This window comes from Arachis ipaensis, chromosome B09, assembly GCF_000816755.2.
Source record: "Arachis ipaensis cultivar K30076 chromosome B09, Araip1.1, whole genome shotgun sequence".
Lineage (NCBI taxonomy): Eukaryota > Viridiplantae > Streptophyta > Magnoliopsida > Fabales > Fabaceae > Arachis > Arachis ipaensis.
The window spans coordinates 124,273,543-124,277,629 of NC_029793.2; the positions used below are offsets into that span (position 1 = coordinate 124,273,543).

A 4,087-nucleotide genomic window follows, 5' to 3' on the forward strand; every position below is an offset into this window, starting at 1 on the left:
AGATAGTGGGGATTATAAATAATAAATATTACAAATTTAAAAGTAATTTAAATACCACTTTACTACTTTATTAATATTGTTACTTTAGAGAATCTTTTTCCATTATTATTATTCACTTTTTCAAAAAATACTACTAACTTATTTTTCTTGTTATTGTAATGAGGATGATGATGTCATGATGATGTTTTTACTGTGCGCTTCTCTTTTAAAATAGTGTTGGTTGTGTCTCAGATAGAGGCAGAGAATTATAAAGAAATCTTAAAATTTTATATCTATTGAAGAACAATGGCGTTGCTGCTACAACCTTTTTATAAGAAGAACAAGAACTTAATTCCTCTAAGATGTGATAATGATGAGGATCATGGAAGAAAGTAAGGTCATCATAAGAACCTAATTCTTCCAATATATGATGATGATGAGGGTCATAAAAGAAAGTAAGGTCATAAGAAGAAGGCATAGTAGCCATGCTAAATAGGTTTGGTAGAAGGAGAAAGCATTGAATATGTGAAGAAGAAGGATTAGAAAAATCCGAAAAAATGGAGATAGAGAAGGACAACAAGAAGCAGAGAAGGTGTTAGCTGTGGAATAAGGTTAGAATTGAGATTATGTTAGGTTAGGTTAGAGGATAAGTTAAAAATTTTAAATGGTTTTTTAGAGTTGAGATAATTTATGGAAAAAAAAAGTCAATCTTTCATGAATATAAAATTAGTTTCTTTTTTACATAAGAAAATTTGTTAGCGTTCTAAATATTCATGGATAGAAATAATAGTTTATCCTAAATAAAAATTAAAAGATAAAACAAGACAAGGAATTAAAATTTACCTTTTGACAACAAGTAGCGAGTGAAATGAATTAAAAGTGAGAGAGAGAGAGAGAGAGAGGAGTGAAAGTTAAACGTGATACTAAGGACGAGTGAAAATTTTCTTGAATTTATAAGGATCACATTAGTGATGGAGCTATAATTTTTGGTTGGAGAGAGTCAACATAAAAAAAATAACAAAATAAGAGGTCCAAAACCAAAATTAAGGAGAGTAAAACATAAAAATAAAATATTTCACATGTAATTAATTTGGGAGGGGGTATTGTCCTCTTTAGGCTGCACAAGACTCCGTTCTTGGATCACACTAAGATCAGGTCAAATTTTCGATCTATCCTACTTCATATCAAATCAGACAATACTAGTATCTAGTATTGATAATACTAACTATATTTGGGTCCAAAATACTATCCCAATTTGCTATTAGTTTATAACATTTTCACTCGATTTATCTACATATTGAGCTAGGCTTCATCGATCAGCACCTTTATTGGGTCTAGTCTACACGATCTAAGTGAGATACAAAAATTAGTATTCTTGTATTTTGTTTAATGACGAGTTAAATATAAAAAAATTATAAAAGTCTAATTTATTTTATTTTTTCATAAATTTTAGAAAAAAAAAATTAACGATAAAAAATATAATTATAAAAAATAGATAAAAATAATAAGAAAATAAAAAATAAGTTGCGTTTTTATTAGTATTTTTGGACACAGAATTCTATCTAAAAACCGGATCGCTTGGGTAGTCGGACCAAACAACCGACAACCTGGCCTTTAGTCCGGTCCGAATTGAACGTTGGACCGGACAATGAACCGGCAGATTTGAGAAACGGTTTGACTTGGCCGAATTTTTGCAAAAACTGATGAACTGACGGGTTTGAGATACCCGGACCGGTTCCGAAATGTTAAAAATGGCAGTTTGACGTTTCCTAGCCTAGTTTCGGATTTGGGAACCCACACCACCCCCAGCTCTCTCACTCTCACTCTCACTCTCACTTTCACTTTCGAAAACGGCACACCACACACAGAGGCACAGCGCTCGGAGCTCACCTCAGCTCACCTCGGTTCACCGCCACCACACGCTCGCCGCCGTCACCGCCGTCGCCGCGCCTCTGGCCCGATCCTCCGCATCTTGTGCTTGCGAATTGCGTCTCGCCTCTCTCCTCTCTCCTCCGACTGTGTTGTGTGCTCGGAAGCTCGCGTCTCGCCGTGCCTCCGCCGGTAAGTGCTCGAGCCGTGCTTCCTGCAGCCGTGCAGCTTATCGTCGTCGTCCGCCATCACTGCACCCAACGCCTGGTGTGCTCCACTGCTCGCGTCTTGCCAGTGCTCGCGTCTCGCCCCGCCTCCGTCCCTCCTCGCCTCTCTTCCGTGGTTTTTGCTGCCTGAACTGCTGCTTGACATCCACCTTCTGTGAACAACAGGTGAACATTTATTTTTTTTTCTTTCCAGGTTGATTCATTGATGTTATTGCTATGAATTTTATTGTTGATTGGTTTAGGATGCTGTTTAGAAATGAATATGACAGTGGTTGAATTGAAAAAAGGTTGAATTTTATTGTTGATTGGTTTATTGCTGTGAATTTTATTGTTAATTTTTTGCTGATTATGAATAGGGTTTAGTTGTTGAATATGCAGTGGTTATGTTAATTGTTGAATTGGTTTATGAATCGGTTTTACTGATTATGAATTTTGTTGAATGTTGCTGCTGTAAAGATGCTAGTTGGTTTTGCTAATAGGTACTTAGTTTATTGATTTTTTTTTCTTTTATGGGATTTTAAGATGGCTTCATCAGAAACACCATCATCCCAAGAACAAGGATCAACTCCTGATACAACAATTGTAACCCAAAAAAATAACAATAGAGGAAAAACTGATCCTGCACGGGGCCATTGTAAACAAGTAGTTGAATCTGGGGAAAACATTCTGTAAATAAGACTGGGTTAACTAGTTTAACTCATAACCCACCGGTTGAACCAAAGACTCAGTGATCCAGTAGTCTGACCGGTTCGATCACCGGGTTGGTTTTGACTATACACAAAATATACTAATTCAATATCTCTTTAGTCTTTTTTGTCCATGTTTCATTTGTTCAAACATAATTTTGTGTTTTCCCTGTCGTCTCAGTGTCCGGTGCCTAAGGTTGTGTTTGGTTGTTGTCTCAGAGACATACACATAAATACACAAAAGTACATAGACACAAAAAGACACTTAATTTTACATCTTGTTTGGTACCTTAGACAAAACAGATCACACTTTTCATACTTATACTAAAATGTCAATTTTACCCTCACCATTTTAGCACCACCGCCACTACTACCACTTCTACCTTTCTCACTCTTCTTTCAGAGTTATCAAAAACTACCACCATCTTCATATCAAATCCAAAATTAACAAAAACCCAAATCCAAACTAAATTCAATATTATAAAATCAACAAAAAGAAATTTCAATCTCATCCCAAATGAAAACAAATACACAAATTCAAATTAAATTCAATATGTATAAAATCAACAAAAAATTTTCAATCTTATCTCAAATAAAAGAATACAGATTTAATTTTTTTAATAAAAAATAAAAATAAAAAATTCAAACAAATATAAAGTGAATCAGGAGGCAGAAGAAGAGAAGACCATATCAGAGCACAAGGATGAGATGCGGCACTACAGGTTGAGGGAAGGAGGAGACAACGAAGATGCACAGAGGAAAGAGAGGCAGACGTGATGTGGAAGGAAGACGAAGCAGATGCATACAGTATAGATCTACCTCTGGTGGTATCGAGTCCTCTTCTTTGTTGCTCATAGATCTGTGGTGGTTCCTTGGTGCTGAATTAGTGGTTGTTCCCGTCATCGGGAAGATCTTAAAGAGGAACAAGAACAACAGAGACGCATGAGAGGGCGAAGTAGAGGGGACGTTCTCCTTGGAGAAGACGAACAGCAAGAGAGAGGTTGGAGGGTAGCGGCGTTGATGCCTGAAGCCAGCGGCGGCAGAAAGCAGAGAAAGCTACCTGCGAGAGAGAAGATGCTGAAGAAAGGCTGGAGGAGAAATTAGATGGAAGATGAAAGGGGCATGGTTGGAATTATTAAAATATTAAGGGATAAAGTTGTAACCGTGTCCTTCACAAAATACATGTTTTTTACGGGTGATTGTGTGTAACCATGTCCTTCATAATTTTGTGTCTCAGGAAACAAACGTTAGACATGTACCATAGTATCCATGTCTTGATGGACATGTACAGCAAAACAAACGCAATCTAAACAAACGCAGCCTTAT

At 36.6% G+C, this 4,087-nt stretch overlaps 2 protein-coding genes across 15 annotated transcripts in view; both read left to right on the forward strand.

The window, feature by feature from the left end:
• Nucleotides 996-4,087, forward strand: part of LOC107616068 (pentatricopeptide repeat-containing protein At3g23020) — a 6,287-nt gene continuing 3,195 nt past the window's right edge. The window contains exon 1 of one of the 3 annotated variants that reach the window (XM_021112732.1): nucleotides 996-1,008. The gene's annotated coding sequence lies outside the window, so the exon portion shown is untranslated. Of the gene's footprint in view, nucleotides 1,009-2,100; nucleotides 2,241-4,087 lie in introns of those variants that run through there. The other 2 variants (XM_021112734.1, XM_021112733.1) reach the window with 2 other exon arrangements.
• LOC107617744 (pentatricopeptide repeat-containing protein At2g13600) overlaps nucleotides 2,104-4,087 on the forward strand; it is a 10,438-nt gene continuing 8,454 nt past the window's right edge. For all 12 annotated transcript variants that reach the window (XM_021112738.1, XM_021112735.1, XM_021112746.1 and 9 more), the window contains exon 1: nucleotides 2,104-2,240. The gene's annotated coding sequence lies outside the window, so the exon portion shown is untranslated. The remainder of the gene's footprint in view (nucleotides 2,241-4,087) is intronic.